The sequence below is a fragment of the Polypterus senegalus genome, chromosome 9, assembly GCF_016835505.1.
Source record: "Polypterus senegalus isolate Bchr_013 chromosome 9, ASM1683550v1, whole genome shotgun sequence".
NCBI lineage: Eukaryota > Metazoa > Chordata > Cladistia > Polypteriformes > Polypteridae > Polypterus > Polypterus senegalus.
In genome coordinates, this window is record NC_053162.1 from 152,606,434 (window position 1) to 152,627,744 (window position 21,311).

The window sequence follows — 21,311 nt, forward strand, 5'->3', positions numbered from 1 at the left end:
AGTTCGCTGTCCACCAGAATAATGACCTTAATCAGAAAGGAAAGACAACACAGGATTGGTTTAAGAACATCTATGGTAATGTCTTTGAGGGGTACAACCAGAGCCTGTAGTCAAACCCAATCGAGCATCGCTGGAGAGACCTGAGAATAGCTGTATGTGTGGACTGTGCAGCTTTACCTGAAAATGAACAGAGAATTATCAGTTAAGTCTTTCAATTTAAACAACTTATTTAATAAAATTACATTCATTTTATGGTGATTACTTTTCCATTACTGAATTGTAGGTAGCTGTAGCCTGTTTAGGCAGCATAATGTTCAAGTTAGTAGCCAACCTTTGATAGGACATTGATAGTACTACAGGGCACACTCATGTACAAATACATGCACTGGGCCATTACAGAGCTACCAATTCATCTATTGGGCTCAATGACATGACCAACTGAAGAAAATCCACGCAAACAAGCAGGGAAAGTGCAGATGCAACACACAATGATCATACTGTGACTCAAACCCAAGGCCCTGAAAATTTAAGGCAACAATACCTCCAAACCATCTTCTTCTATGAAAGAATCCTTGTTTTTTTATTTCTTCTATCAGTCCATTTTACTAACCCTCTTTGTCCACTGCACAATAGAAGGACCTCAGAGCCTAATCTGAGACCATTGGGTGAAAGCATTGGTCTTAAAATGGTTAATCTGAGAATGCTTATACACATTGGGACAATTCAGAGTTGCCACTTAAGCAGACCTGCTTGACTCCTCAGATGGGATACGGGGAGAAACTTGGGCATCCACCAAAAGATGCAACTGTGCACAGGGATATGAGCAAACTCTTCACAAAATGTGAAAGGGGAATAGAAATATGACACCTGGAGCTATGAGACCATAGCAATAGCCACTGTGTCATCTTACCATCATTATTTTTAAGAAACCGACTTTTTAGACAGATTCCACAATAAAACTTATGGCACAGCATGTAATGTGGGTTTTGCTCAGCATGTAGTCCTCAGTTCAATGTCACAACGAGTTGCCCAGCTATAGAGTTTAGCCATTCACAATCTCTTGAATCTGAAAATGGAAGCATGTACTGTACAAGAAGCTTCTCATGTAGATATCATGATTAAGTTTCATTTAGCATGCCAGAAACATGTAATGTTTTAAAAGATTTTTTCAAGAAAACAAATGGTTAGTAACTTATTAAAGCAGGGTTAGTGGTACAATGTTTCAATCATGTCATGCATTAACAAACCTCTGTTCACCATATATGCCTTACATCACTGTTTCTTTGTACGACTTGTTGCATTTTAGCCGTTGCATCCCTCTTTATTTGTGCTTCTTGCTGCCATTTTTTTGTCAGCAATTCCAGTCCTTTTGTGGATATGAATGCATAGACATATGCCACATAGTTTACTATCTTCCAATGGCCTTTTTGTCAATGTTCCTCTAAACATTTATACCCTTTTGTGGACACCAGAGAACATTATGCCTGTGCAAGGGTGCAGATGCTAGACATACCAATGTCTTATTGCTTTACATATTGTCATGCATGCGCATCTGAGGATCATCTTCTGGGCTCACATAAGGTATATGGAACCACCCAGGGATGAGAGGAGGCGCTGTCACAAACAGTCTTGTTTCCTTTTCCCTTACAGTCTCGAGAAACTGCCCCTTGAGGGTAACAGAGCAAAGGGGACCCCATCCCTTCTGGTTCCGACAGTATAAAGGATAAAGGAGGAACACTCCTAAAAGATGGCATCTCAGTTCAGACCTGACAAGCTTTGAGGAAGGTGTCAGAGATGGCTGGGGTGGTGACCCGGCCAGGACACCCAGGAGGACTGGAGGAGGGTTTGCGCTTTCCCCAGACCATGTGGGGGCAACCGCCCTGGTACCTTTGGGGGCCACGGGTACAGAGCTTTGAAGCTCCAGCCTGTAGGGGCCCATGGTCACCGCCAGGGGGCGCCCCTATGCCTTTGGAGCCCTGGACCTCAGCACTTCCACCACATATGGAAGTGCTGGGGAGAAGAGGAGCAGGGACACCCGGAGTGCTTCTGGGAATGCAGCCGGCACTTCCACCACACTGGGACATGTCGTTGGAAGATTGCCGGGACACACCTGGAGCACATCCGGGGGCAGCATATAAGGGGCCGTCTCCCTCCATTCGGGGCTGGAGTCGGGTGCAAGAGGACGAGGTCTGGAGAGGAGATGAGACGAGGAGGTGGCCTGAAGAAAGAGACAAGGCATTGTATTGTGGCCAGGACATTGGGGGTTAGTGTGCACTTTAACTGTAAATAATATGTATAATAAACGTGTTGTGGGTGACATGAACGTGTCCGCCTGTCTGTGTCCAGGCCAAGCTCCACAAAGGTCACACAGACGCCTCAAAGCTTTTTCACACCGTGGCAACTTGCCGATCATTTTTGTGTCTTCACCCATTATTTTCTAGTAAAGTCTTAGTTAAGTTTTGTGGCAACATATTAAACGGGGACCCCAATTACTCATGGTTTTGTCCAGAATATTTTGTATTATTCATTTTTTACTACAGCATTGTAATGATTTTGTTAGTTGAGTTGTGTTTTGTTATAATGTTTTGTATTCATAAGAAAAGTATTTAAAAAAGTAATGAACTAATGGAAATTTGCTTACCTAAATATTTATAGAATCCGCTTCAAAAGCATCCTTTAGGTGAGGTGCTGCATTGTGTAATATTGTCGAAGAAATGCAAGGCTTGGCAAGGCTGAATTTGCTTAATTATAATCGGGAGATATGATGGCATGTTAGCTGCAATGACAAAAGGCATCTATAAAAGGAAGGTTTAATTTTTCTTCTTGAACTATAAAACATCTGCTTTATAAATAAAAGTGTCACATTTGCACACACTCTCAAAAACACAATTTATTATGGAGGCTATCTATAATTACTTTACCACTAAACCCTCTGTTGCTAGAGAACGGCAGAATATTTTTAATGCCTAATATATTCATGGTTTACTTTACTCACAGTTTATCTTAATTAGTAAAATAATCAGTTTTGTTTTTATAGGCAAATTATGACATTATGTTCTCTATAACAAAACATGTCATATAACAAAATGTCATTCTTATTAATTTCCCATCACTTCATATGAATAATTTGTCTGAACTTTGGAGAAACTATATTGGTAATTGTTTTAAACTCTGTGTGATGCATGCCAGCTCTTCAGAGAGACTGGACTTATTTAGTAGCCTGCCCACCGGGACAAAGGCTTCACACACAGTTTTAGACAGCCTGCTTAATAGAATCGATACAATCTCCGTCTTTCAAGATGATGGAAACTTTGTCAGTTTTCTTTGTGTAGCCTTTGGACAGCACAGTGTTGTAAGGCATAGTGTTGCTGCTGCTACTTCATGGATCGTGAGTTTGAATTCTGGGCCTTTTCGTTGTCTTTGTGGAGTCTTCATGTTCTCCCCATATTGTTGAGGATTTTTCCTTCCACGTTTTAAAAGACATGCAGGTTATGTTGAAAGAAATATGCATGTGGTTGTGCGTTTGAGTGAACTCTGTCCAGTGTTGTCTCCTGCCTTGTACCTGATGCCTCATAGATGGTCTCCAGCCGCTCTGGTTCTAAATTGGATTAAAAAAGATTGAGAACTTTATGTTATACTATAACTATCTTTTCACCATAGTTGACTGAAAGGGCTCACTAACACATAAACTATTAAACAACAATAAAAGTACGCACAAAAAAACACACAATATCACATGCATATATGTTACAAATATATAGCTCATGACCAGAGTTCATGTCCTGGGTCCTCCCTGTCTGGAGTTTGCAGGCTCTCTCTGTGCTCTCTAGATGCTCCAGTTTCCTCCCACAGTCCAAAGACATGCATAATAGGTGAATTGGCCCTAATGTGTGTGTGATGTGTTTATATGCACCTGCCTGATTTTGTTTGAACAATTATTGCACACTTTCTGTAAATCCAATAAACTTCATTTCACTTCTCAAATATCACTGTGTGTTTCTCCTATATGATATATTTAACTGACATTTTTTATCATAACAACCAACGATTTATACAGGAAAATAATGACTATTAACAAGGTTGCCCAAACTTTTGCATCCCACTGTAAGTGTGCTCATCCTATGATGGGCCGTCCCCGTGTCCAGGGAGATTGTTCCTGTCTTGCACTCTATGCTTGCTAAGATAGACTCCAGTCCCCTGTGATACTGCTCTACATTAAGAGGACTTAGAAAATGTTATGGCGTGATATGGTATACAGCACATGCCGATGGTTTAGCAACAAGCTGAGAAGTCATCATTCTCCTTTCAGAGTTTAATAATACATAGTGTTGCGAGTGGCTGGGGGTGGTACCCAGCTGGGAAGCCCAGGAGGAACGGAGGAGAGGGCTTATGCCTCTTCCAGACCATGAGGGGGTGACTGCCCTGGTGGCTTTGGGGACCACGGGAACGGAGCTTAGAAGCTCAACCCTATTGGGGCCCGTGGTCACCGGCAAGATGCGCCCCAATGCTTATGGAGGCCTGGTGGAAGTGCTGGGGGAAGAAAACCAGGGACACCCGGAGTGCTTCTGGGTGCTTAGCCAGTACTTCCGCCAGCACCAAGAAGGGGAGGCTGAAGCTCATCGGGAGACACCTGGAGCACGTGCGGGTGTGTATAAAAGGGCCGCCTGACTCCATTTGATGGCTGGAGTCGGGTGGAAGAGGACAGAGCTCAGAGGAGAGGAGTGGAGGCGGTCGGGAAGAAGGAGAAGAGGCATTGTGTGAAGGGCCTGGACTTTGGGGTGATTGGTGCTGCGTCACTGGGTTTGTGTGTGTAAATATTGTAAATAAACGTGTTGTGGTGCTTTAAAATCATGTCTATCTGTCTGTGTCCTGGCTGTTCCCCACAATAGGTAAGATTATTCATGCACTGTGGCTATGACCTGTAGGGGGCGTCTTACTGTCTGGACGCAAATAAAGCCAAGGAAGCCATAAAGTACAAACAAGTTACAAACTGTATGCATGAGGTAACATTCAGGTGTATGTGGAGGCTTGGTTAATGGGTTTTAAAGTTATAAATATTTTTGTTGTAATGAGTCATATGATGATAGAATAAAATTACAGGGTACATAGAATGGATGCATAGCAGTGTCGATATTATGTAGTTAAAATAGGCCTGTGGTGGCTTAAAAGCTTTCAAAGACAGCAGATCCCAACACAAGTGACGAAAAAATACCATTGATGTATGTGTTATTGTCAGCTTTGGAAGGTCTACAGCCATTTTTTAATTCATATTTCTTAAACATAACATTTTTGAAAGAAGTACACAACAGAGAGTTAAATCTATGAAGAAGTCATCTGCATGCATACAAGAAGCTGGTGTGACAAAAAGTTTCTGGCTACATACACACACAACTGTGTTGTCATTTGAAGTACTTGTTGCCCAGATCTATCTAAGGGCACCCAGCCTAAGGAGTGAGAGATGTGGAGGCAATGGTGACTTAAGGACCTGTAAGGTTCACTCTGTAGTTTCACATCTTTGGTCCTAGCACCTGGTATTGATACTTTACAGGTCTAGATACAAACTATAGGCCATGCTTAGAAACCCCTTAGGTGAAAACCCCCCTCACCTGAACCTCCAAGACCAAAAAGTGCAAGACTAAATTATTATTAAAATAGTTTAACTTAATGATTAAAGCTCAATCATAAAATGCAAAGGTAAAACATTAAGTGAAAATATATGCAGTAAAAATAATACATCAGTTCAGCAGCAATGACAGATATTCAGATCTTTCTCTCTACTTTCATGATGATCTGAGTGTCTTTTCAAATCACAATGGGTTTTTAGCTAGAATGTCTTCTTCAAAGCGTTCAGATCCTCCTACTTCTTAGTTAACTTTTGACTCATCCAGGACTTTCTCTGCTGAGATGGTGAAATACTTCTTCTGACATTGACAATTTCTTTTGATGACTAATAATCCATAACTTATATGATTAAAAAATTTAATTAGCTTCCTGTGCTGCATTTGACAGAGGATTTAAAAGCTGCCTTGGGTTCACGTTTATTTTTTGAAGCAGGACTTAGCAGAAACTGTTTTTGTGGTCTTAACTGATACAATTGTCCTCATGTTCAGCTCACTGATTGATTTTTAAATTTTTCAACATAATGGCACTTCATGACCTGCCGATTTCAGCCTTATATTATGTGAGTCTCTCCAATTCACTTCTTAGGCTGATCTTATACTGATGGACAAGGGTGGTCTCCTTTCTTGACACTGAAATTAGGTGTTTGTTTGTCGTCAGGAGCAGGGCCAGCTCTGGGCATTTTTGCTCTCCTAGACAAAGCAGTAAATGCTGCAAAGGCCAGCCATGTATCCCTCTCTATGACAAAAAAGTTTTATAAATGTAGGATTACTGGTGTTTTGCCATTTGACACACTCAGTATTATACTATAGAACAGATTGTGTATGATCTGGTAGTTTAAACGAATCAGGAACTGATTTATATATTCACATCCATGTATGCTTTTTATGTTGACTACAGGTATATATTTGTTTGGATGATTTTTCTGATCAAAGGATACCAAACAAAATTAGACATTTACTACAGATATTAGGTAAATTGGACTTCTCTAGTGCCTTCAACACCATCCAGCCTCTGCTCCTTAGGGACAAGCTGACTGAGATGGGAGTAGACTCACACCTGGTGGCATGGATTGTGGACTATCTTACAGACAGGCCTCAATATGTGCGTCTTGGGAACTGCAGGTCTGACATTGTGGTCAGCAACACAGGAGCGCCGCAGGGGACTGTACTTTCTCCGGTCCTGTTCAGCCTATATACATCAGACTTCCAATACGATTCGGAGTCCTGCCACGTGCAAAAGTTCACTGATGACACTGCTATTGTGGGCTGCATCAGGAGTGGGCAGGAGGAGGAGTACAGGAAGTTCATCAAAGACTTTGTTAAATGGTGTGACTCAAACCACTTATACCTGAACACCAGCAAGACCAAGGAGCTGGTGCAGAGGTGACTGTGTGCAGAGGGTACAGACCTATAAATACCTGGGAGTGCAGCTGGATGACAAATTGGACTGGACTGCCAATACTGATGTTCTATGTAAGAAAAGTCAGAGCAGACTATACTTTCTGAGAAGGTTGGCATCCTTCCACATCTGCAGTAAGATGCTGCAGATGTTCTACCAGACGGTTGTGGCGAGTGCCCTCTTCTACGCAGTGGTGTGCTGGGGTGGCAGCATAAAGATGAAAGACGCCTCACGCCTGGACAAACTTGTTAAGAAGGTAGGCTCTATTGTAGGAGTAAAGTTGGAAAGTTTAACATCTGTGGCAGAGCGACGGGCGTTAAGCAAACTCCTATCAATCATGAAGAATCCACTGCATCCACTGAACAGTGTTATCTCCAGGCAGAGGAGTAGCTTCAGAGACAGACTGCTGTCACTGTCCTGCTCCACTGACAGACTGAGGAGACTACACACTATGCGACTCTTCAATTCCACCCGGGGGAGTAAGCGCTAACATTACTCAAATTAATTATCTGCTTTTACATGCATTTTTATTACTCTTTAATTTAATATTGTTTTTTGTATCAGTATACTGCTGCTGGATTATGTGAATATACCCCTGGGATTATTAATAAAGTATCTATCTATCTATCTATCTATCTATGTAATAGTGCCTTATCTATCTATCTATCTATCTATCTATCTATCTATCTATCTAAATGAATGTAAATTAGCATTTTAGAATTTAACATATTTTATTTATACAACATTTAAACACAAATATATAACAACATAGTATAATAATAGGTTAATTTCTTGATAGTAGCTTTACTTTCTAAACAGAAAACCAGTTTCACAAAGTCAATAATAATGATAATAATAATAATGATGGTAATAATAATAATGTTTAATTAAAATCTATTACAACTATAAAAATATAAATCATTGAAATTCCCAACTGCTTTTCATTGACTTCTTTGTGAACTTAGAAACAATTTCTTTTAAAATCCATTGTTTGGATTTCTACTAATATGGCTGCTGTCAATTATATGAATCACAAGAACACATTCTGTCATTTCAGCTAATTTTTTTTCGGTCCTAGCCAATTTCCAATAAAACTGTTTAAAAATCTCATTACAGTGAAGTCCGCATTATTTGTAAAATTCATTATAACAAAGCCATTTTCCATGAAAAAAGCAGCGCAACATAAGCATCTCTTCTAGCCTACAATCAAAAATCGTGATTTAGCAGTTATGCTGAACAACCAATGGCATTGCATGCTTATATCACTTAGTTTACTCAACATTCAAACCACTTGAGCTTGAGAAGAGGATTACAGCAGACCAGAGACATTGTGGGCAGATCTAGGGGCAGTATAACTGTGAATCAAACTTGACTTCAACTCTAATTTGTAGAGCGCTGGAGGTCCGCAGCTAGACTCTACAATGAATAGAGTGGGACTGTCACAGCGGGGATTGGGGGATGTCATTCAGGATCTGCAGCAATGAATTAAGCATGGTTGTCACTGCGTTATTTCCCATGGTGAATCATCCATGATCTGTAATCGTTAGCAAAGATGATCATTGTCCACTGCCCACCTGCAATGCCACTGTGGTGAATCAGGCACAATCATGAGGAAGGGGTCTGTCATGGCCCACAAAGTGGGAAGTACTACATTATGCAACATAGGCAGCCCCCGGGTCTCCATTTATGAAAGTTAAGGGGCACAATGATCGGGACACCGAGGGATGCTGTTTATGATACCAAGGAGGACCCTGATTCAAGAGACACCACCCCACAACCTCTAAGTCTAATAATCCTAACTGCTTTGTGCTATGGACAATGAGAGGATTAAACTCCAGGGTTCCATGTGGGTTTCGAACAGCACTGACAGCAGCAGGTTACTCTGCAAAAAAAGTTGGAACTTCTTACTGCCATTGATGTTAGCAAAAAGAAAAAAAGATGTTGAAATTGAGCACTGCATTCCACAGTTTGCTTTGTCAACCCTATGTGCTGAAAAGCAGCACTATGTGCGGCTTCCATTATAATGAAATCCCCATTATAACAAATTGTTGTTACAGTCCTAGGCACTTCACTCTAACAGAATTTGACCTGTATATATACACCAGCTTCCCAAACGCAAACACAAGTTCAACAACACACACATTTTTTATTCTGCTGTGGGAAACTCTTTCCTTTGTTTCCCACTTGCACAGCACAGTACACCACAGCAACTAGAAGCACAAATAAAATATGCTGCACTTTGCCCCCACTCCTCCTCCAGCAAACTTCTGTTCTCTTTTAATTTTCACCTTCTTCCTCACGACTATGCCGCCTGGAGCAGCTTACTTCTTTTATGTTGCACTCAGGAGTACTTCTGGTGGCCAGTTAGCGAGGTCCGGATGCACTTCTAGGTGAGGTGGAAGCCCAACAAGGCAGGGCTCTGCAACCCTGGCAGCACCCTCTGGTGGCACCCACAGAACTCAACAGGGCTGTACCGAACTCCAGCTCCCAGAAGCCCTGTGGGAGTCTATGGTGCTGCAGTAACCCAGGGGGCTGCCATCTATTTTTTCGGGGGAGATAATGCCCTTTGCCCAATTCAGTTCTCTAGTCCTTCCTAGACCCTGGCTGTATACCACAATTTAAGGATGGCTGTCCGGAATGAGGCGTCACTGGCCAAGGAGACAATCTTGGTCTAATCTAATGGCAGAACCAAATGAATAGAGGAAATTTGGCTATGTGTCATTTTTCGGATTATTTTTTTCATGCCATCAAGCATTACTTCTTTTGTTTTGAATTTGTTGCTAAATGTAAACTAAATGTAAAAAACATTGAATAACACTGAGAAAACCTTGAACAACAGAGAAAACTAACCCTGAAAGAGTAGCGCTACGAACTGCTCGCTAAAAACACTTTTTTTAATGAGTTTTAAGCACAGGGAAAAAAAGAACATTTGAAAAATCCGTAATTTAATAATCAACCAAGAAAAATATCATTGCAACAATGCATGCGCACGCCTGTGTGTGTGTGTCTCTCCTGCGCGCCTCTGAGTGTGTGTGTGTCTCTCTCTTGTGCGCATCTGTGTGTCTCTCTCTCTCTGCACAGGGAATGCACAGGGAGAGACTGAACACGTGCAGCCCCGCACATGCGCATTTCACCAGAAGACACACACGCGGACACCTGGACGCACACAGGGGGTTTTATTAAAGAGGGTATATATATATACAGTATATACAGCCAAAAGTATTGGGGTGCCTGCCTTTACAAACACATGAACTTTAATGACATGCCATTCTTAATACATAGGCTCTAATATGGAGTTGGTCCACCCTTTGCAGCTATAACAGCCTTAACTCTTCTGGGTAGGCTTTACACAAAGTTTAGGAGTGTGTTTATGGGAGTTTATGACCATTCTTCCAGGAGAGCATTTATGAGGTCAGGCACTGGTGTGCAGTCATGGGCCATCCCCAAACTGTTCCCACAAAATTGGGAGCATGAAATTGTCCAAAATGACTTTGTATGCTGAAGCATTAAGAGTTCCTTTCATTGAAGCTAAAGGGCCAAGCCCAACCTCTGAAAAACAACCCCACACCATAATCCCCCCACCACAACAATTTACACTTGGCACAACGCAGTCAGGCAAGTACCATTCTCCTGGCTACCGCCAAACTCAGACTCGACCATCAGATTGCCAGATTTGTCACTCCAGGGGACACATCTGCATTGCTCTAGAGTCCAGTGGTGGTGCGCTTTACACCACTGCATTCGATGCTTTGCATTGCACTTGGTGATGTATGGATAAAAGAAGTCTACTGCCACTGCTCCTAGAGCCAGAGTCGGGAGGGAGACACATGCTGGGAAGAGTGAAGGCGATACAGTGAGAAAGAAGAAGAAAAGAAAGAGCTTCTGTCTTATTTGTGTTTTGGCACTGTATTGTGTATTGCTGATGGTGGGAAACTATTAAGAAGCGTTTCCCAGAGCTGTTTGTGTTGCTTAACTTGTGACTGCATCAGTCTGTTATGGGTTTGGGGAGCTGGTGCGCTCCTTGCAGGCTATAGTATCTAAAATCTGCATCTATCCAATAAGGATGGAGAAATAAGATAAAGAACAGTACTGAAACAAAAGTAAAACTACACACTTGCACCTGAAGAAAATAAAGAAAAAAGGACGTTCAGCGTAAAGAAGAGTATCCGTGAAGCTGAATGTTGTGCATTCTAGGATTTAGAAGCACACTCATAAAAGGCTTGTGTAGTTTGACAGATCAAACACCATTAGTATGCAAAAATGATATAACAGTCAAATACAGCTGACCTAATTAGTATAGTCAGCCCTGGTCAGAAGAGGCTAACAGACATGAAAAAGGGGAAAATGCACAAATTAGAGTAACCTCTATTATGGTAAATTTCAAAGATGAAGTTAATTAGCAACTGAGGTCTCACAGAATGTCTCTCTGTTTTAAAACACCTGAGTATGAACATTTGCCAATGCTTTAAAAAGGTACAAGGTGTGATGAAAAATGTATGGTGAATGTTGATGCATTGCACCATTAAAGAGCAACACAAAACAATTCAATGCAGGTGCTGACATGCCCATCCTAGAGCCTAGTTTGTGACAAGTTTCATCCTTTTTGATACTGTCAGTCATTTGAGAGCCACTGTTGACTTCAAGTGTGTTTTTCAAGTTTGTCATTAATAATGGATATCAAGCAACGTATTAACATGAAATTTTGTTTCAAATTGGAAAAAGCTCAGGAAACCCATCAAATGTTAAAATTTATGGTGACACTACACCGACAATTAAGACTGTTTACTAGTGGTTTGATCGATTTCATAATGGGTCTGACTTGGTTGAATTGAGAAAAGATCAGGACACCCTTCAACATCAATAACCGAGGAAAATGTTGAAATGGTTTCATTCTTCATCATGACAACGCTCCTTGTCACACATCCTTTCTAGTATGACAATTTCTGTTGAATAAAAACACTACGCTGTGTCCGCATCCACCTTATTTGCCGGATCTGGCGACTTCTGGCTGTTCCCTAAATTAAAAATGACCATGTAAGGCAAACGATTTCAATCCATTGAGGACATCCAGGCAGCCACGACAGCCCAACTAAAGACACTCTCGAAAGAAAACTTCTAGAACTGCTTCGCAAAGTGGCAGGAGCATCGGGATAAGTACATTCGTGGAGGAGAGTATTTTGAGGGTGACTAGTAGTTGTAAATCTTTTACTGCAATAAACGTTTCTTTTTTAAAACATTCATCGTATTTTTTGATCACAGTCATATAGAGAACATGAAAATTAAAAAAAAAAAAACTTTCCAGACATACATCTTTGAAGAACAAGTGTGCTAGATTTCAACAAAAACAGTCCATTAGGACCTTAAGTTATTTCAGGCAGATGGGCAAACATGACAGACAGACACACAAATAAGACTTAAGGATGACAATAGACACGTCACGTTTTATGTGAACACACCTAAAAAAACCTTGAGATAGAGCATAAAAACACAATGGATCGATCTGGAAAGTTCCAGTATGTTTCCATTTGCATTGGTTTTCCAAATTAGAGCAAAATTATGAAAAGCTAAACAGAATAAGTCCATGGAGAAAGACAAAGGGAAGCTTACATCCAGCACTTATTTCCTATATTCTGAGAAAGATGCGGTTTTAAGGCTCCTGTAACAATAAACATATAAAAAAATGTATTAGTAATGGAGTTTACATGTGTGCAATACCTAAAAGGAGAAATAATAATAATAATAATAATAATAATAATAATAATAATAGGAGTTAAGCCTTAAGCTTCTTAATTTTAATGAAGTCTCACATAATTAGAACAGATGGGCGCTATCATTTGCATGAATTGATTAAGGCAATTTCCTGACAAGGTGTGACCTTGTCAAACAGTTATTCATGCAGTCAATAGTTTTAGGTGCATCTTTTTTATCTTTGAAAAAATCTGTTACAGAATTTCCTGTCTGGTTGGCCAAATATTGATTTTTGCTAGAGAAATTAATTATTCCTGTAAAGTGTTAATTTCAAAAACCACTAATTGGTAATTCTTCCTGCTAATTCGTCTGCTCTTATCTATATTAAGCAGAAGCTTCAAATTTTGTTATTTTTTATATTATTTTTTTTTCTATAAATTTGCTTGACTAGGCCCAGGGTGTGTTGCGCTCTATTTATCTGTGATTGTTGATTAAAACTGCTCATTGTTTAATATTTAATTTCAATACTTGCTCATTTTCTTATAGTGGGAATATAAAGTTTTGATAGAGAGAAAGAGCAGGAAATGAAAACCGGGACAACTTAAATTTTCCCTAGTTGGTATTTTAGCTTGCAGAGTATGAACTTTACAAAAGAAATAACGTAATGTCATCTCAAGTTTAGATATTTGCATTTCTTTTTTGCTCAATATACATTTACATCTTGTCATAATCCATTGTGGTTCTTACTGCTGCCTCAGAAATCCAGCATCTTGAGTTTGAGTCCGTGCTCAGTGTTTGTTCATGTGGAGTCTGTATATCCTCCTCATGATTATCCTTGGGTAAATCTGCTTCTTTCTCCCACATCCCCAAAATGTGACTGCTGTTTTTAAATTATCCACGCTGGTGCATGTGTTAGAAGGACTTTATAATGGACTGCTGCCCTGTCCAGGGTTGCTTTCTTTTTTGTACTGAATAGCCTTCCACAACCTAGAATTGTAACAGATTGGATTAAGCAGGATGGCGAATGTCATGTTATGCTATGGTATACAGTATTGTAATAAAATAATTTTGTTACTTATTATTTGTTTTTTTTTTTTTTTTGCCTGTGACCTAAAAAAGAAAAAGAACACTTAGAATAAGAATCTCACAAACAATGCCTTGTCTCTGCACTTCTTTGGGCTTCAGGTTTAAACTGTAAAACCACATTTTGTCTCTTGTGGAGATTATAAAATGACCTTAAACAACATGAAAACACAAAATATGATAGGATTACAATGAAAAAAAGGCAGAATAGGAACACAGTTGTTAACACTGCTGTCTTACAGCTCCAGAGGACTTTAATCAAATGCTGGGTTTACAGGTTCTTATTGTGTTTTTATGGGTCTTTCTCAGAATGTAATGACCACGTCCTAAACGCATGAAAGATAGATCTGTTGGCAGCTTTAAATTAGTAAGGGATGAAAGATTGTTGGATGTGTTTTTCAGCTCTTGTTTTTTCTTTGTATTTTTTTCCATTTGTTTTTATTGTAATTAATTTGAAGTAAATGGTTGTATCTGCTATGCTATCATAATATATTTGATCTGTTGAATGTCACTGCAGTGTTCTGGTTTTGGAAAATACAAAAAAAAAAAACAAAAGACGGCACGGTGGCGCAGTGGGTAGCGCTGCTGCCTCACAGGAAGGAGACCTGCGTTCACTCCCCGGGTCCGCCCTGTGTGGAGTTTGCATGTTCTCCCCGTGTCTGCGTGGGTTTCCTCCGGGTGCTCCGGTTTCCTTCCACAGTTCAAAGACATGCAGGTTAGATGCATTGGCAATCCTAAATTGTCACTAGTGTGTGCTTTGTGTGGGTGTGTGTGTGTTCCCTGTGGTGGGCTGGCGCCCTGCCTAGGATTTGTTCCTGCCTTGCGCCCTCTGTTGGCTGAGATTGGCTCCATCAGACCCCCGTGACCCTGTAGTTAGGATATAGCAGGTTGGATGATGGATGGATGGATGGAAAAACAAAAGAACAGACATATTAGGTGTGTAACTGGAAATTAAAAAATGGGTAACATATATAGGAGGGGAAGGAGGAAACAAAGCCAGGGTAGATGAAAGAAAAAAAGCCGAGAGTAGGAGAGAAAATGCTGACATTAGAGAAGATGAAGAGAGAGATTTAAAAGATAGTTGGTCATTGAGACACACTGTGTGAGAATAATGTTCTCTACTTCTGTTTTTCATTGAAAAGTTTCTTTAAAGCTCTGTGAAGGAACACAAACAGAAAGATCAAGGGTACCCATCATGTATCTAGAATTCCATGCAAAAGTATAGACACCTCTGGCCAAACTACATGTTCTTCCTGTGTCTGCATGGCTTTCTTCCAGGTGCTCTGGTTTCCTCCCACAGTCCAAAGACTTAGGTGATTTGGCAACACTAAATTGGCCCTAGTGTGTATTGGATGTGTGGGTGTAATCAGAATATAAGTTTAATATGTCACTGTGCTCTGTGCAAATATTTTATATCTGCTTTTCTTTTCTTTTCACATGTACAACTAACAGAAAGCCAGATTTAGTACAGGAGCCCAGCATTTAGAACTTCTAGGCAAGCTTTTTAAGACAAGACAAGTTAAGGACAACTGCAAAATGGGCATTGTAGTATTTCTGTGTGTCAGAATCAGCATGAAACTGGATTTTCGTTTTCTTGTTTGGAATGGCATGATTTTCCTAAGTGAGGGCCTGCACATGGAGAAAGACTATAAAATCATGGAACATTGCTCGGCACACCTTTGAAGCCGATGGACGGATGGGAGATAACATCATCCGATCCTGAAAATCCTTCCAGAGCAGTTGTGGGTTATGTAACATGCCGCAATTACAAAAGAACTTATTCCAACCAGGGAGCTAGCACCCCCTCCTGGATACAGTGGATGTATGTGTTTGCCCTGCAATGGACTGGCACCAGGTCCAGGGTTTGTTTCTGCCTTGCACCCTATACTAGCTGGGATAGACTCCATTTTATAAGCGGGTTAAAAAATGAGAAGACATTCTTCCCTGTACTCACACAATGTTTCCTGTGCCACCCCTTTCCATGGAAGGTGTTCTTTTCTTCACATGCTGGTCTTTCTTTTTCTCCAAAAAAACCTTTGTGAAACTCAGACCTCATTTACATATTCTTAGCAAGTTGGGGACAGTTGAGGTGTGCTCTTGTGGGGTAAGTGGTGTAGCAACTCAGTCCAGCCAAAGAAGTTTAATTTTGTCTTTACCAGTAGGATCTCTATGCATTTGAGTGTGGGAATTTTGGATCAAAGAGAAGAGAAGCCCATCTCTCTGATGTTGTATGTTTTACCTACCATCACAGAATGGCAAAATAAACGGGTTACAATTTCTACTGAATCCATTATACATATAAACCCTTTATATAGCACCAGGTCTGTTAGCCAACATATTATTTGTTGTCAGAAAAAGGGGCATGCATGTGATTCTGTGGAAGTGTAAAATGGTGCAGGAAAGTCATGAGACACAGGGTAATTTGACATCCCCAGCGAGTTTTAATCATAGAATCTGACATACTGACACAATGAGAACAGCAGTTGCTGTTGTGAAATCTGACCTACCCAACAACTTGAAGTCATGTAATGTGACATTGACTTTGTGCAGCTGTACTTTGCATACTTAAAACTTTTTTTTTTTGACACTTTCACAGGGATGGTTTCATCCTGATGGCCCTTACAAAAAGGCCATGTCTATGTAAGTCATGCTGCACCGTAGAGCAGGGCACCACTACTTCTTTCTCACCTAAACCAGACTGCAGGTCCCTTCCAGTCATATTTGTACAAGGTTTTGCTTTGACCCCTTGCACTGTATACAAGCTGTTCTATCTGCCAGTTACTTTGTTCCTGTAGACCTTGGGTCTCATGTATAAATGGAGCATATGCCTGTTTCTACGTTTACTTCGAGATGCATAAAAATTAAACTTGGCGTAAAACCATGCACATTTTCAGAGCAGCCTCACATGGTGCGTATGCACATTTCTGCAAGTTGGCAGCACCATCGCCAAAGCAGTGCTACCTCTCTTTTTCATATTCACATCCATGACAAAGCCATTCTCAAATACACCGAAATTAATTGCATATCATTTACATCACTGAGTTGCGCCATGCCAGCTGTATAGGATGATATTATCCGCTTGTCATCCAGGTATATAAGATTTCCTTACACTGTGGTCGAACTGGGAAACATCAAAGGGCAATTCACAGCAATGTCTGGTTTTCCAAATGTAATTGGAGTTGTCAACTGCACACACATTGCTATTGCAACAGCGCCGGAAAAGTTAAATAAGCCAGGGATGAATCACCAAAAGAATGAACTAGCATTACATCACCTATAGCAGGAGAGTCTATAAACACTCCAGTTCCGCATAGTCTCAGGTGCTTTTTCCAACTGGTGTGGCAAAAAGCAAGCAGCATTTTTAAAGAAAGTCGCCTCAATGAACCAGGTGAAGAAAATAAAATCTATCTGTTGTGGTGCTTGGTGGCATCACTACAATATAAAGGTGCTTTCAGAGAATGAATTTGCTTAAGTAAATAGAAAGTATTTCCATTCTATTAATGTGCTGCTCTACAGTCCACAGATAGTGTGTTGCATTGTGCAAGTATGTTGCCTGCTGCATAATGTGGCACACAATCGTGGCTTGCCTGTACCTGAAGATATATGGTATGATGAACCTGACCATGACTCACCAAATGATCAGCCAAATCGGACAGCATTACAACTTCATTATAATGTAATTAGTAGAATGTAAAAACAAGTAATCAGATGCAGCATTTATTTTTAAAACAATACATTTAATTTGTGGTAAATATCACATAGTATAGCCCTTATATTCATTAGGTCATTGGCTATATCTCTTACACCATCCACTATTCCATTATGTGACTCCAGAACAGCAGAGGTGTGTGCGTAACCAGTGTTTAAAGATGTGCTGGGCACAAGAGTCAGCTTTTGTAACATTGTCACTCCATCAGCATCCTTTTGTTGCTCATATGACTGCGTAAGCCAACAAATAGTACATTTTTCCCTGCCTCTAATTTGCATTCGCTTCAACATTCTTTTAACAAAACACTGAAAGGAAGGGGCTATTTATATTGATTTGCATATTCAAATATGTGAAATTGTTGGAAGAACCCAGGGTGAGGCTGTAGGCACGTGCATGTGCGTTAAAGTTTACCTTCATTGGGATTTATAAAGGGGAACTTGGCGTACGTACATGAATCGTTTTATGAATCTGTATTTTTTGTGCGTACACGCATTTCCAGTTTTCTCCATATGCCATCTGTTAGTGTGGATTCTACACACGGTGTTATACATGAGGCCCCTTGTCTTGACCATCATGATTTTTCTTAAAAGCCATTTCTTAAGGACATGTTGAACTATGGAAATTGTTAGCTGGATGCACTTTGAAACTTTTAACCTTCCTTTTCTTTGTAGACATCAATTAATTTAATTTTCAGATCCTCACACTAGCCCATGGTTGTTTCACAAAGTTTGGAGAGTAAAAGAAGACTCTGCTATCAGATAACAATTCCAAATAACAGTTCTTGACCAGACAAGCTAAGATGGACAGGACTGTTGATCTAACAAGTTCTGACAACTTGCAACTGAAAATTTTTTGCAAATGACTCATTTCCTCTTTTATTCTTTTACACTTCGCATTTCATCAAATAAAGCATAACTGCAAATTAACATATTCATAAAAATGCAATTGTTTTAGTTTGTTTGCTGTCGAAGCTGTACTTTCCATTTTTACTTCAAATGTCTGTAAAGTACTGTACGTGATTTGGCCATAAGTGTCTAAACCTGTGCAAGGAAATATATACAGTATTGGAAAAAAGAGGTTTCTAAAAAGTACTGAGTGAATAAAAAATAAAAATACACTCATTGAACAAATTATTAGGAACACCTGTATACCTGCTTAGCCATTCAATTATCTAATCAACCAATCATATGGCAGCAGCACAATGTATAAAACCATGCAGATACAGGTCAGGTAATGTTCCCAATTAAACACAAGAATGGGGAAAAAATGTGATTGTAGTGATTTCGACTGTGGCATGATTGTTGGTGCCAGATAGGCCAGTCTGAGCATTTCTGTAACTGCTGATCTCCTGGGATTTTCATGCATAACAGTCGCTAGAGTTTACTCAGAATGTTGCAGAAAACAAAAAACATCCAGTGGGCAGCAGTTCTGTAAGCGGAAGGTGAGGACAAAGGAGAATGGTCAGATTGGTGCAATCTGACAGAAAGGCTACGGTAACTTGGATGGATAATCAATCTGTACAACTGTCCTGAGCACAAAAGCAGAATGCACAACACAGTGAGCCTTAAGGCTGATAGACTACAATGGCAGAAGACTATGTAAGGTTCCATTCCTGTCAGCCAAGAACAGAAAGCTGGAGCTGCAGTAGGCACAGGCTCGCCAAAACTGGAGAGTTGAAAATGGAAAAACATAGACTTGTATGATGAATCTTGATTTTGGCACCAACACCATGCACACAACCTGCCTTGTGTCAACAGTTCCAGGCTGGTAGTGGCATAATGGAGTGGTGGATGTTTTTTTGTCACTCTTTGGGCCTGTTAATACTAATCAATCATTGCTTGAATGCCCCAGTCTATTTCAGTATTGCTGCTGACCATTTGCATCCCTTCATGGCCACAATTTACCCATCTTCTAATGGCTACTTCCAGCTTTACAGTACACCATGTCACAAAGCAAAAGTCCCCTCAAACTGGTTTTGTGAATAAAAGAATAATCCCGTGTTTTTTAGTGGCCTTCCCTGTCACTAGATCCAAATATCAACAAACATCTTTAGGATGTGGTAGGATGAGAGATTTGCAGAATAAATATGCAGCTGACAAACCTACAGAAACTGTGACACAATCATGTCAACACGGACCAGAACCTCAAAGGAATGTTTCCACACCTTATGGAATCCATACCATGAAGAATTAAGGCTGTTTTCTGATCAAAAGGAAGTACTACCCAATATTAGTATTGTGTTCTTAGTGAGTGTATATAGATCTGGTATTAACAGGTCTGGAACTTAAATTAAAGACTTCATTTTTAATGATGGAAAAAAATGATTGCTTCTAGCATTGGTTCCTGATTTCTAGGATAGTCCTTGTGTTAAAGTTTGGAAATAATGGAAATATTCTAACACCACAGGGGTGTGTTCTGAATTCAGCAAATGGATGGATAATACATATACTCTATGAAACTGAAGAGAACAAAAAAAACTGAAACTATTTAAAAAACTTTATGTTGAACTTTTCTAATTGCTAATTCCCCCCTGAAATTTCAATAACTGTACCAGAAGCAATGAAAGAACCAAGCCTGGACAGGATACCACAACTGGACCCACTCAATTTAGAAGTGCTAATCAATCTAACAGCATGTCTCTGGGAAATAAGAGTGAACTTCAGCCACCATAAGGTGTATAAAAAGTTCCCTTCAGATGTCTTATTTTTAAAGCCTAATATTGACAACATCTGTCTTCTTTGACCGATCTATTAATCCACATCAGAGTTTTTTTTTTCCTTTATTTCCATGAAGGTCCATTGCACTGCTGCTACAGCCAGCACCCATTCCCAGAGAGAGACAGAGATAGACACACACACACACTTTTGTCACCTTGTGTACATTATCCTGAGCTCCTTGTATGTCCTGTTTGGAGCATTATCTTTGTTAAACACCTGTTGTGTAGGCAAAGATGGGTAGCTGCCTATGCACCAAGTACCATGTTTAATTGGCACTCGGAGGAGATTTAATTTGACTTTGTAGCTTTGCTGCTTTCTATAATCTCCGCTCTTTTACTCATGCAGCTCCCTGGGGTGCCTTTCTTTAATGTTTTGTAATCTCTACATTTGCAGCATGTTTTATTTGAACTGTTTCAAGTGATGGGCTCGTTTCCTTCAGGGTAGCCGAGGTTGTGTCATCTAGTTGGCTCATCTGGGAAAGAATTAAAAATTGCAGAATTGCCCAGAGGGGATGAAGCTGCTTCCGTGTAGCTCCTAAACTAAGGTTAAAATTTATTAAGTACATAGAAATCATCTAACTGTTGGTTTTCTTTGTCAAATGCAATTAATATTAACGAACTGTATTACTGGGTGCTAATTTTTCTTTCCATTTTTAATCCCTCAATTTCATTTTTTTGACATTTGAATTGAAGATAACTAACAACAATTAGGACAAGTTTTTGATGGAATCTTAAATTCATATTTCTTATCTATTTAATATATTAACCTTCCAATAAATAAATCACACTTTAAACTAATTGTTTATTAAATTTAAAGCAAAGTGTGAGTATTGAATTAAAATTAGCTTTGGGAATAGTTTTAGGTAATATAATTAAAATGAAATTAGTGACTAGTGCCTGCTGCTTCACAGCTCCAGAGTCCTGAGTTCATATGTGGAGCCTGAATGTTCTCCCTGAGCTTGCTTGGGTTGTCAGTGGTGCTCCAGTTTCTTTCCATATTCCAGATGACATAGCAAATTGGGTAACTGGCAACTGTGAATCCTTCCTGTCTGAATGATTGTGGACGTATGTGTGAATCTGCAATCCTCCATCATG